Genomic DNA, 14,749 nt, shown 5'->3' on the forward strand with positions numbered 1-14,749 from the left:
CCACACCCTGAGTGATGTTGGAGAGCGTATCAGACTGATGGAACCATCCTTTTCAGCCAGAGTGAATAAAATGGCTTGGTAACGAAATGAACATTAGACCAGGAAACATGAGGCGGAGCTACACGTTTTAAATGGTTGGAAATGGTTGGAACGCTGAACCTCAACACGAGGTGAAGAAATAAACTCACCTTCTTTTAGACGAGAGAGATGGTGAGCTGCAGCTCATGTCCATAGTGGTCTGAATCCCGAACCCTGAATAATCAACAAGAGGAGGAAGAGGCGACAAACTCACCCCTCAGACAATCACTGGTACAGCTGATTAGCTGTCCTGAGTCAAATATCTCAAACTCTTCAAAGCATCCTACTACCCTTCTCAAATCACCGTAGTACGCTACTCTCATCACCCCACTGGAACCATCGGCATGGCTGACGTAATATGCAGCTTCGGGAGCGAATGGAACAGAGTGAACTCTGTAGTTCTGTTCAGGACTACACGACGGACAAAGACACCCACACGTAAATACATTAATGATTTCTTATTCCTAACGGGCAGCGATTCGTGTGCAAACTATATGATTAACGTTACTGTGAAAATAGTTCTGAAATGTCTCAATGATAAGTGTGCCTTTTTCTCCCTCTCTCTCCCCCCCATCTATGTTGTAACAAGCCATCATATTTTGTCAGTCCACTAGGGACCTTTGTCTCATGTAAAGGGGGTTCTCTGTGTTATTGAGTTAGCTAGTAAATAAATAATAAAACCAATTTGTGTAGTACTGAATCATGAGCAAGGTAATAGATATCATAGAATTTAATTCAGGAGATGGTAACTCTTTAAACAACCTCTTCTGTGGTGCCCCAAATCCTAATGTGTTAATTGTTACATGATTAATTTAAATTGGGTAACAATTAAACATAGTTAGCGAGGCCATACAGAAATGGTTTGTTGAGAACGGTGTAGATGAACTTGACTGGCCTGCAGAGCCCTGACCTCCACTCAATAGAACACCTTTGGGATGAATAGGAATGTGAGCCAGGCTTAATTGCCCACTATAATTGCCCAACTTCACTAATGCTCTCATGGCTGAATGGAAGCAAGTCCCTGCAGCAATGCTTTAACATCTAGTGGAAAGCCTTCCCAGAAGAGTGGAGGCTGTTATAGCGGCAAAGGGGGGACCAACTCCATATTAATGCCCATGATTTTGGAATGAGATGTTCGATGAGCATGTGTTCACATACTTTTGGTCATGTAGTGTATATCCCCTAATACGCACAGCTGCGGGGACTCTGGGATAGGGTTTTTACGAACCTCCTTTCCAGCGTAACATATTTAGCAATAAACCCATTTTATGAAATTTAACTGGGGTCCAATGGTAACTATGAACAATCTTATAAAGTGTACATTTCCAAACTGTATCCATGGTACAATATTTTTCCATACATCCTCCTCAATGTCACAATGTCTCAAGTTTTCCACTTGCCAAATCAACCTTAAATTCTCCGTTTCCATATCGTGCATACGAGAACATTACAAAAAACACTGAAGCGGAGTGTGATATTCCTGGTAACACAAAATATTATTCTAACAAGTTTTAAATTCTCTGGAGTTTAATACTCATAAGAGACCCCACGCAGCTCCTTAATTGTAAATATTTCCAGAAATCTTATCTGGCAAATAAAATTTCTCCAGAACCTCATAAGCACTCCTTTTTCACATACAGTTGAAGTGGGAAGTTTACATACACTTAGGTTGGAGTAATTAAAACTTGTTCTTCAACCACTCCACAAATTTCTTGTTAACAAACTATAGCTTTGGCAAGTCGGTTAGGACATCTACTTTATGCATGACACAAGTCATTTTTCCAACAATTGTTTACAGACAGTATATTTCACTTAAAATTCACTATATCACAATTCCACTGGGTCAGAAGTTTACATACACTAAGTTGACTGTGCCTTTAAACAGCTTGGAAAATTCCGGAAAATGATGTTATGGCTTTAGAAGCTTCTGACATCAATTGAGTCAATTTGAGGTGTACCTGTGGATGTATTCCAAGGCCTACCTTCAAACTCAGTGCCTCGTTGCTTGACATCATGGGAAAATCTAAAGAAACCAGCCAAGACCTCAGAAAAAACATTGTAAACCTCCACAAGTCTGGTTCATCTTTGGGAGTAATTTCCAAAGGCCTGAAGGTACCATGTTCATCTGCACAAACAATTGTACACAAGTATAAACACCATGGGACCACACAGCCGTCATACCGCTCAGGAAGGAGACGCGTTCTGTCTCCTAGAGATGAACGTACTTTGGTGCTAAAAGTGCAATTCAATCCCAGAACAGCAAAGGACCTTGTGAAGATGCTGGAGAAAACAGCTACAAAAGTATTTATATCCACAGTAAAACGAGTCCTATATCGACATAACCTGAAAAGCCACTCAGCAAGGAAGAAGCCACTGCTCCAAAACTGCTATAAAAAAGCCAGACTACGGTTTGCAACTGCACATGGGGACAAAGATTGTACTTTTTGGAGAAATTTCCTCTGGTCTGATGAAACAAAAATAGAACTGTTTGGCCATAATGACCATCGTTATGTTTGGAGGAAAAAGGGGGAGGCTTGCAAGCTGAAGAACACCATACCAACCGTGAAGCACCGGGTGGCAGCATCATGTTGTGGGGGTGCTTTGCTGCAGGAGGGACTGGTGCACTTCACAAAATAGATGTCATGAGGGTGGAAGATTATGTGGATATATTGAAGCAACATCTCAAGACATCACTCAGCATGTTAAAGCTTGGTCACAAATGGGTCTTCCAAATGGACAATGACCCCAAGCATACTTACAAAGTTGTGGCAAAACGGCTTAAGGACAACAAAGTCAAGGTATTGGAGTGGCCATCACAAAAAAAACCAGGATCCTCCTTGTTTGGTGCATAAATATTAAACGTATTCTTATTACCATTTACCAGAGCCTCAACACAAATCATTCTTTCTTCCTCATCCTTATGTTGCTTTAACATGACAAATTTCAACTTATGTACCAGAATTGCAACACCATGTTTTTGCTTGAAAATAAGATAAGAAATACCTGCCCAACCCAATCGCTTTTCAATTTAGCAGCCTCTGAATCAACCAATTGAGTTTATTGAATAAAAGCTATATCCACTTGTTGGAATTTGAGATAACATACATTCCTGTTAATAGGATTCTGTGAACCGTTGATATTCCATAAAATGATATTTATATATGTTTTAGACATTTATCAAACCTTATTGGGTGATATAATTATATTGAAAATCAATCATTTTTGGTGCTGTCATATATTACAACCTCAACATTGGTTGCGCTAAAAATACTTGATTGAGCCATGAGCCATGAAAAAACAGTAACAACCACCCCACACAACACAAAACACAGTAACAACCACCCCACACAACACAAAACACAGTAACAACTACCCCACACAACACAAAACACAGTAACAACCACCCCACACAACACAAAACACAGTAACAACCACCCCACACAACACAAAACACAGTAACAACCACCCCACACAACACAAAACACAGTAACAACCACCCCACACAACACAAAACACAGTAACAACTACCCCACACAACACAAAACACAGTAACAACCATCCAGTGCCTTTGGAAAGTATTCAGACCCCTTGACTTTTTCCACATTTTGTTACGTTACAGCCTTATTCTAAAACATATTAAATAAAACTATCCTCAGCAATCTACACACAATACCCCATAATGACAAACCAATAACAGGTTTTTAGAAAATTTTGCAAATGTATACAATTAAAAAAAGGAATTTACATAAGTATTCAAGCCCTTTGCCATGAAACTCAGAATTAAACTCAGGTGCATCTTGTTTCCGTTAATCATTCTTGAGATGTTTCTAAAACTTGGGAGTCCAGTGTGGTAAATTCAATTGCTTGGACATGATTTGGTAAGGGACACACATGTCTATATAATGTCCCACAGTTGACAGTGCATGTCAGAGAAAAAACCAAGCCATGAGGTCGAAGGAATTGTCCGTAGAGCTCCAAGACAGGATTGTGTTGAGAATCTGGGGAACGGTACTAAACAATTTATGCAGAATTGAAGGTCCCCAAGAACATAGTGGCCTCAATCATCTTAAATGGAAGAAGTTTGGACCTACCAAGACTTTTCCAAGAGCTGGCTGCCCGGCCAATCTTAGCAATTGGGGCTAAAGGGCCTTGGTCAGGGAGGTGTTCAAGAACCTGATGGTCACTCTGACAGAGCTCTAGGGTTCCTCTGTGGAGATGGGAGAACCTTCCAGAAGGACAACCATCTCTGCAGCACTCCACCAATTAGGCCTTTATGGTAGAATACATGAAGGTCAGTCAATCCAGAAAGGAAACTACACTGCTCAAAAAAATAAAGGGAACACTTAAACAACACAATGTAACTCCAAGTCAATCACACTTCTGTGAAATCAAATTGTCCACTTAGGAAGCAACACTGATTGACAATAAATTTCACATGCTGTTGTGCAAATGTAATAGACAACAGGTGGAAATTATAGGCAATTAACAAGTCACCCCCAATAAAGGAGTGGTTCTGCAGGGGGTGACTACAAACCACTTCTCAGTTCCTATGGTTCCTGGCTGATGTTTTGGTCACTTTTGAATGCTGGCGGTGCTTTCACTCTAGTGGTAGCATGAGACGGAGTCTACAACCCACACAAGTGGCTCAGGTAGTGCAGCTCATCCAGGATGGCACATCAATGCGAGCTGTGGCAAGAAGGTTTGCCGTGTCTGTCAGCGTAGTGTCCAGAGCATGTAGGCGCTACCAGGAGACAGGCCAGTACATCAGGAGATGTGGAGGAGGCCGTAGGAGGGCAACAACCCAGCAGCAGGACCGCTACCTCCGCCTTTGTGTGAGGAGGAGCAGGAGGAGCACTGCCAGAGCCCTGCAAAATGACCTCCAGCAGACCACAAATGTGCATGTGTCTGCTCAAACAGTCAGAAACAAACTCCATGAGGGTGGTATGAGGGCCCGACGTCCACAGGTGGGGGTTGTGCTTACAGCCCAACACCGTGCAGGACGTTTGGTATTTGCCAGAGAACACTAAGATTGGCAAATTCGCCACTGGCGTCCTGTGCTCTTCACAGATGAAAGCAGGTTCACACTGAGCACGTGACAGACGTGACAGAGTCTGGAGACGCCGTGAAGAACGTTCTGCTGCCTGCAACATCCTCCAGCATGACCGGTTTGGCGGTGGGTCAATCATGGTGTGGGGTGGCATTTCTTTGGGGGGCCGCACAGCCCTCCATGTGCTCGCCAGAGGTAGCCTGACTGCCATTAGGTACCGAGATGAGATCCTCAGACCCCTTGTGAGACCATATGCTGGTGCGGTTGGCCCTGGGTTCCTCCTAATGCAAGACAATGCTAGACCTCATGTGGCTGGAGTGTGTCAGCAGTTCCTGCAAGAGGAAAGCATTGATGCTATGGACTGGCCCGCCCGTTCCCCAGACCTCAATCCAATTGAGCACATCTGGGACATCATGTCTCGCTCCATCCACCAACGCCACGTTGCACCACAGACTGTCCAGGAGTTGGCGGATGCTTTGGTCCAGGTCTGGGAGAAGATCCCTTAGGAGACCATCCGCCACCTCATCAGGAGCATGCCCAGGCATTGTAGGGAGGTCAATACAGGCACGTGGAGGCCACACACACTACTGAGCCTAATTTTGACTTGTTTATATATGCCATGTTTAAAGGACATTACATCAAAGTTGGATCAGCCTGTAGTGTGGTTTTCCACTTTAATTTTGAGTGTGACTCCAAATCCAGACCTCCATGGGTTGATACATTTGATTTCCATTGATCATTTTTGTGTGATTTTGTTGTCAGCACATTCAACTATGTAAAGAAAAAAGTATTTAATAAGAATAAGAATTTCATTCATTCAGATCTAGGATGTGTTATTTTAGTGTTCCCTTTATTTTTTTGAGCCGTGTATATTTTGATTTGTTGAACATCTCTTTGGTTACTACATGATTCCATATGTGTTATTTCATTGTGTTGATGTCTTCACTATTATTCTACAATGTAGAAAATCATAAAAATATAGTAGGCGTGTTCAAACTTTTGACTGGTACTGTATGTAAATGTGTTATCAGTTTTTGTTTTTCTAAAAACAAGTTTTTGCTTTGTCATTATGTGGTATTTTGTGTAGATTGATGTGGGTGAAAACACGATTCAAATCAATTTTAGAATAAGGCTGTAGCCTAACAAAATGTGGAAACAGTCAAGGGGTCAGAATACATTCCGAAGGCACTGTAGGCCTCCTGCCTACGTGATCATATGAACCAAATATTCTGAATAACTTCACAGTACAGTTTGTAAAGGAAAACACATTTTCCTACCTTAGTTTTCAAAACCTGACCACAACGACACTCCCCATGTCAAATCCATTTAACGCCAGACAGTCAATTTCTGTCTCAATGCCATGAACGGGCTTGTGGCAGTGACGTTGAGTCTCCTTCTAAAGCTGTTCTGAAAACTGTCTGTAACCTGGGTGTCCTCTTCAGCCTTATCTACAATGCTTGCTGCCACCAAACACGCCTTGGTTCGGGCATGTTCAAAAACTTTTTCTGAGGGCTCTTTGTTTAGTTTTTTATGTCAAAGGCAGAGGATGTTACTGTACATTTGTCATCAAACTCAACTATCTTTTCTTATCCCTTCCTTATTTGAATTTCCCACGTTTCAAATTCAGTAGGGAGACAACTAGCCTAGGCTATGTGACGTGATTACATAGGGACCTCTTCACTAGTTGACCACCACAACCAATACCTGTGTTAAGATCAGTTACTTACACCACTGGCCCTCCACATAACCTCTATGTATAAATAAGAGAGCAGGACTGGAATCAGTGTGTTTCAGGAGAGAATGATTGATACAGAAGGATGATCGCGCTTTTTAATGGTCTTTCTGGGGGAGCGAGAGAAATAACGAGGCAACTTGATTTAACACTCATCGCTTTTATTAGAATGTTTACAGTGCAAACAGTGAAACAAGAAATCATCTAAATAGGTGCCGAAACAAACAGTCAAATCTGAGAGGTGCAGGATCCTGTTCCGGCAGGATCCGTCTCAAATGAAGCACTTGCAAACAGGTGTAGCCCACTATCCCTTGCTTAAAACCCCACCAAAGCGGAGCTAAGCTGAGCCAGCCATGCAGCTGAGCAGTCCAAACACCACGGTACCGGTCTTCTTCGACTCCCTGCGGCTTCCGATTGATGACGGCCAAACTGCCCTCCACCCACACAATCTTTGTTCTTATTTGAGAAGCGCCGCTATGTGGCCCAAAGTACTCACCCGCCCTCTGGATGGAGTCTGTCAGTATCCTGTCGGGTGTGTCGTACTTGGTGTGGTAGATGAAGCCGTTCTCAATGAAGGCTAAATCAATGCCTACAGACAGAGGGACATGAGTCATTGGAGGAAAGACTCCAGGGAGACTATAGGTGATGGAATTTACTAATTAGAGGCCGACCAATATAGTTTTTTGGGGTCCGATACCAATTTTTTTGGGAGGACAACTTACCGATCGATATACAGTTGAAGTCGGAAGTTTACATACACGAGTCATTAAAACCAACCACTCCACAAATGTATTGTTAACAAACTATAGCTTTGGCAAGTGGGTTAGGACATCTACTTTGTGCATGACACAAGTCATTTTTCCAACAATTGTTTACAGACAGATTATTTCACTGTATCACAATTCCAGTGGGTCAGAGGTTAACATATACTAATTTGACTGTGCCTTTAAACGGCTTGGAAAATTCCAGAAAATTATGTCATGGCTTTAGAAGCTTCTGATAGGCTAATTGACATAATTTGAGTCAATTGGAGGTGTACCTGTGGATGTATTTCAAGGCCTACCTTCAAACTCAGTGCCTCTTTGCTTGACATCATGGGAAAATCTAAAGAAATCAGTCAAGACCTCAGAAAAAGGATTGTAGACCTCCACAAGTCTGGTTCATCCTTTGGAGCAATTTCCAAACCCCTGAAGGTACCATGTTCATATGTACAAACAATAGTATGCAAGTATAAACACCATGGGACCACGCAACCGTCATACCGCTCAGGAAGGAGACGCGTTCGGTCTCGTTGAGATGAACGCACTCTGGTGCGAAAAGTGCAAATCAATCTCAGAACAACAGCAAAGGACCTTGTGAAGATGCTGGAGAAAACAAAAGTATCTATATCGACAGTAAAACGAGTCCTATATCCACATAAAATCGACATTTGGGGTGGCAGGTAGTTTAGCAGTTAGAGCGTTGGACTTGCAACCAAAAGGTTGCAAGATCGAATCCCCAAGGTAAAAATCTGCCGTTCTGTCCCTGAACAAGGCAAGTAACCCACTGTTTCTAGGCCGTCATTGAAAGTAAGAATTTGTTCTTAACTGACTTGCCTGGTAAAATTAAAATAAAATAACCTGAAAGGCCACTCAGCAAGGAAGAAGCCACTGCTCCAAAACTGCCATAAAAAGCCAGACTACGGTTTGCATCTGCACATGGGGACAAAGTACTTTTTGGAGAAATGTCCTCTGGTCTGATGAAACAAAAATAGAACTGTTTGGCCATTCCTCCAAACATCGTTATGTTTGGAGGCTTGCAAGCCGAAGAACACCATCCCAACCGTGAAGCACAGGGGTGGCAGCATCATGTTGTGGGGGTGCTTTGCTGCAGGAGGGACTGGTGCACTTCACAAAATAGATGGCATCATGAGGGTGGAAGATTATGTGAATAAATTGAAGCAACATCTCAAGACATTAGTCGGGAAGTTAAAGCTTGGTCGCAAATGGGTCTTCCAAATGGGCAATGACTCCAAGCATACTTCCAAAGTTGTGGCAAAATGGCTTAGGGACAACAAATGTATTGGAGTGGCCATCACAAAGCCCTGACCTCAATCCCATAGAAAATGTGTGGGCAGATCTGAAAAAGCATGTGCGAGTAAGGAGGTCTACAAACCTGACTCAGTTACACCAGCTCTGTCAGGAGGAATGGGCCAAAATTCAACCAACTTATTGTGGGAAGCTTGTGGAAGGCTACCCAAAACGTTTGACCCAAGTTAAACAATTTAAAGGCAATGTTACCAAATACTAATTGAGTGTATGTAATCTTCCGGCCCACTGGGAATGTGATGAAAGAAATAAAAGCTTAAATAAATCCCTCTACTATTATTCTGACAATTCCCATTCTTAAAATAAAGTGGTGATCCTAACTGACCTAAAACAGGGCATTTTTACTAGGATTAAATTTCAGGAATTGTGAAAAACTGAGGGAAATGTATTTGGCTAAGGCGTATGTAAACTTCAGACTTCAACTGTTTCTGTCAATATACTGTTTTACAGTGGGGAAATTAAAGTGTAATTTTACCACACTGATAATTCTCATAAATTGCCATTCAAAATATCAATTGTTCAAGAAATATGATTCAAATGTGGACTTCTTACATTACAACAATAGTAACATCATGAGAATGGGTGCAAATGATGAACCCTGGGATTTTTTTTCAGATTTTGTTGCGTTACAAAGTGGGATTGAAATATATTTAATTGTCATCTATCTACATAAAATACTCCATAAGGTCAAAGGGAAAAGAAAATTCAACAATTGTTTCCAAAAAAAAGTATAACTAGTTGTATTTACCCCCTTTGATTAGGCAAGCCTAAATTAGGTCAGAAGTCAAACACTTCGCTTAACAAATCACATAATAAGACTCCAGCCACCCTGGTCATAGCCTGTTCTCTCTGCTACCGCATGGAAAGCAGTACCGGAGCGCCAAGTCTCAGTCCAAATGGCTTCTTAACAGCTTCTACCCCCAAGCCATAAGACTCCTGAACAGCTAATCAAATAGCTACCCCTCCTCCCATTTTTACGCTGCTGCTCCTCTGTTTATCATCTATGCAGTCCCTTTATCTCCACCTACATGTACATATCTCAAATACCTCGACTAACCTGTGCCCCCGCACATTGACTCTGTACCGGTACCCCCCTGTATATCGCCTCGTTAATGTTATTTTATTGTTGCTCTTTAATTATTTGTTATTTTTCTTTTTTTACTTCAGTTTATTTTAGTAAAAACTTGTAACACTTATTTTTCTTCAAACGGCATTGTTGGTTAAGGGCCTGTAAGTAAACATTTCACTGTAAGGTCTACATGTGTTGTATCCGGCGCATGTGACAAAGAACATTTGATTTGATAATAAGTTACATGGGCTCAGTGTGTGAAATAATAGGGGTTGAAATGAGTTTTTTCAATGACTACTCTTTCCGCTGTCCCCCATATATACAACATCTGTAAGGTCCCTCAGTTAAGTATTGCATTTCCAGCACAGATTCAACTACACAGACCAGGGAGCTTTTCAAAAGCCTCATAGAAGAGTAGTGATTGGTAGATGAGAAACAATAACAAATCAGACACTGAATATATCTTTAAGCATGGCCGAGTTAATAGTTATGCTGTGGATGATGTATTAAACCACCCAGACACAAAGATAGTCATCCTTCTGAACCGAGGAAACCGCTCAGGGATGTCACCATGAGGCCATTGGTGATTTTAAAACAGCTACAGAGTTTAATGGCTGTGACTCCACAATAATGACCTAAATGGCAGAGTGAAAAGAATACAAATATACAGAATAAAAATATTCAAAAAACATGTATCCTGTAAATCAACAAGGCACTAAAGTAATACTGCAAAAAAAACACACAAAAGGAATACACTTTTTGGGCCTAAATGTACATCCTTATGTCTGGGGCAAATCCAACACAACACATCAATGAGTAACTGCCTCCTTATTTTCCAACATGGTGGTGCCTGCAACATGGTATGGGTATGCTTGACATCAGCAAAGACTGGGGAGTTTTTCAGGATAAAAAGAAACGTGATGAGCTAAGCACAGGCAAAATGCGAGAGAAAAATCTGCTTCAGTCTGCTTTACACCAGACACTGTAAGAGGTATTAACCCTTCAGCAGAACAATAACCTATAACACAAGGCAAAATAAATCTACATTGGAGTTGCTTACCAAGAAGACAGTGAATGTCCCAGAGTGACCAAGCTACAGTTGGGGGTAAAAATCTGCTTGAAAATCTATGGCAAGACTTGAAAATGGCTGCCTAGCCATGATCCCCAACAACAACTTGAAACAACTTGAAGAATTTAAAATTTAAAAAATGTATTTAAAAACGGCTAATAATGCACAATGCATGTGTGCAAAGCCGTTAGATTTACCCAGGAGGACAAAAAAAAGTAGATTAATTCCACTTTGTACCAAAAAATCCTAGTCGGGTGGTTCAACACTAACTCATACAGTAATGTTGAACTACAATACAGCAGAGCTTCAAATAAAGTGAAGGCAGACTGCAGTCGACTGAAAACAAGACGGCAGAGTGGGGATCTAAAGTCAGGAGAGTTGATAACTACCCTACCTGGAATGTTTCCAAAGTCCCTGTAGATGCGGAAATCTGTGTCGGATGGGATCAACCTGCACTGGAAGATTTCCTGTCCCACCACAGAAGCAAAGGGATGTTTGGCAGCATGCTTATAGGCCTGGATCAACCAGGGGTTCTCGGGACCTGTGTGTATCAATTGAAGGTGAGACGAGAGAAGACAGACTTGTAAAAGATGTGAAGATTTCACTTTTAAAATTGTATACAGAATTGACCCTTTTAAAGCAGGGGAAGGCAACTAGATTAAGCCGCGGGCCGATTTTTGTCGGATCAAATGGTTGGGGGTCCAGAACACAATTATAATCATTTCTACACTGCAAAATGATCACAAATAAGTCAAAAAATAGATTATTGTATTTGTAAATAACAATTATATATCTTCATTACATTGAGACACGATCATATAAGTCTATTTTATTTTACTTGTGGGAATACTTGGGAACAGATTTCTTAAATGAAACAAATGTTTAGCTTAATTCCTGGTGATTTTACCAAAAACTAAAATCCCTGCAGGCCACCTGTTGCGGACCCCTGCTTTAAAGGATACAAAAACAATAGCAAGCAAGGTAAGTTATTCAAATGTACAACAGCAGGCCAGTTTTTTCTAAAACACCTTTCCTCAAGTTGACATATGGGGATATTTGCCAGGATGTATAGTGCAACACAGCTCTACTCCGTCCCGAGGGGCAAGAAGGCTTGTTCAATTGCTGATTCAGAGACACAGATACCTATATAAATGTGTTCCAATTGGCCCAGTTCCTGAGTCGTGTTCATTAGGCACCAAACTGAAGAAAACTGACTGAATCACCTGAACTGGGTTAACTGAATTTGTCCCGACGTTCTTGATTTAGTTTTTTTTATGCACTTATAATTATTTTTAATTTTTTTTACTTTACCCCCTTTTTATACCCAATTTCGTGGTATCCAATTGGTAGTTACAATCTTGCCTCATCACTGCAACTCCTTTACGGACTCGGAAGAGGTGAAGGTCAAGAGGCCATGCGTCCTCCGAAACATGACCCTGCCAAGCCGCACTGCTTCTTGACACACTGCTCGCTTAGCCCGGAAGCCAGCTGCACCATCGTCCAACTGACAACTGAGGTCAGCTTGCAGGCGCCCAGCTCGCCAGAAGGAGTTGCTAGAGAACGATGAGACAAGGAAATCCTGGCGACCAAACCCTCCCGTGTGCCGTCACATGGGGCTCCCGGTCACGGCCGGCTTTGACACAGCCTGGGATTGAACCCGAGGTTATAGTGACGCCTCAGCACTGCAAGTGCTTTAGACCGCTGCGCCACTCGGGAGCCCCCTATTTGTGTACTTGTTTGACATTTTACTGCATTATTAGGAGCTACTAACATAAGCATTTCACTGTGCCCATTATAACATCTGCTAAACTGTGTATGCGACCAATAAACATTGATTTTAACTGAACCACCTGAATCCCTTTTTTGTTTGCAGTTGCAAAACATTTTGCTGCAGTGTGCCCTAATAAAGATGTGTCCACAAACCTGTCTGGAACACCAACTCTTTGCCCCCCACCCCCACTGCCTCCAGGTTGATGAAGGCTCGGACCTGCTTGGCCCAGGGATGCTGAGTGATGAAGCCATGACTCGCCTAACATAGATAAGAGTATAAAATATTTCACATTCCATATTACGTCATTGAATAGAATTATACAAGAACAAAAGGTGCCTTTGCACAAAAGAGGAATAGTATTTATGATTCTGGCTGAAACAAATCAAAATGTGATTGTAAAATTCCTCTTAGTTGACCTGACCAGTGTTCACTACTGTCCCCAGTTTCTCTCTCACCTGCAGCATGGTCTCCTCTGCCCCGTTGAAGAGGAACACCACCCCGTGTCATAAGGGAGTGGAGAGATTGGCCAGGGAGTGGAGCACCTCCAGCATCACTGCACAGCTCACCGCATCATCACTCGCACCTGTCACACGCACAGGTGACATGGGGTCATTAAAAAAAAAATGCTGTCAGAATAGCTTTGCGTGTGCGTGCGTATATAGTCTCGTAGAATCACACAAGTGTGTTTGTCAATATTGGCGAGCGAGATTAGTGTGTGTTTGTGTGTGCGCGCCTGTGCCAGTGCTGCTGAAATTCCTACCTGGAGAGGGATGAATGCCTAATCACACAGTGGGAGCAACAGTGATCTCTTAATGCCGAACTGTTACTGCCTAAACATCAGACAAGCTACACAGTGGGAGCAACAGTAGCCTGAGTCTACATAGAACCGTTCATCAGAAAAGCTATTCAGCACTGCACGCCCAATGCATAGCCTGCCCTGTAGGTAAAATGCCCATCTCGTGCCAGATTCTGGTTCAGCGGTTGGTGCTGAATACAAATCACTCCCGGAAATGCAAGGTCGAGTCCCGGTCCAGCCGCTCACCCGTGTTGACTTCTACTCTAAAGCTATTCCCATCTAATAAAAACTTTAAAAATACAAAATACACTACAAGTAAAACGGAAGGAGGGTGGAATTCCACACTTTGGCCCTTTGTCCCGCAACCAAAAAAATAATGTCCCGCATTTTAAATCAACAAATTCAAACACAGCTAATTTACAAAAAAGGCTAATTTGTCCTGGATTTCAGTCAGACATTCCAACCGGTCTCTTTTCCAGTCAAGTTTTGCTATTGACGAGATATACACACAGTTTGGCCAGTTTATTAGGCACTGGGTTGGACTGCTCTTTGCCTCCAGGACAGCCCAGATTCCTCGGGGCATGGAAACATTGCTCACTTGGAATCAAGGGACCTAACGTGTGCCAGGAAAACATACTCCACGCCATTACACCACCATCCGGTACTGTTGACACCAGGCAGGATGGGGCCATGGCTGTTTACGCCAAATCCTGACTCTGCAACAGGAACTGGGATTCATCAGAACAGGCAATGCTTTTCCACTCCTCAAATTGTCCAGTATTGGTGATCGTGGGCCCACTGGAGCCGCTTATTCTTGTTTTTAGCTGATAAGAGTGGAACCTGGTGTGTTATTCTGCTGCAATAGCCCATCCGTGAAAAGGACCAACAACTTGTGCATTCTGAGATGCCTTAACAGTGGTACTCAACCGTTATTTTCCTGTTTGTGGACCACCTGTTAGCTTCCACAATTCTTGCCATTCTCCTTCGACCTCTCAATGAGCAGTTTTCGCCCACAGGACTGCCTATGACAATGTTTTTGTTGTTGGTCGCACCATTTTCGGTAAACCCTAGACATGGTTGTGAAAAGCTCAGGAGGCCGG

The 14,749-nt window shown here is 42.4% G+C and overlaps 1 pseudogene; it reads right to left on the reverse strand.

Annotated features, from left to right (window-relative positions):
- Window positions 1-14,749, reverse strand: part of LOC118387929 (endoplasmic reticulum metallopeptidase 1-like) — a 38,307-nt pseudogene that overhangs the window by 14,332 nt on the left and 9,226 nt on the right.

The sequence above is a fragment of the Oncorhynchus keta genome, chromosome 9 (genome assembly GCF_023373465.1).
Source record: "Oncorhynchus keta strain PuntledgeMale-10-30-2019 chromosome 9, Oket_V2, whole genome shotgun sequence".
Lineage (NCBI taxonomy): Eukaryota > Metazoa > Chordata > Actinopteri > Salmoniformes > Salmonidae > Oncorhynchus > Oncorhynchus keta.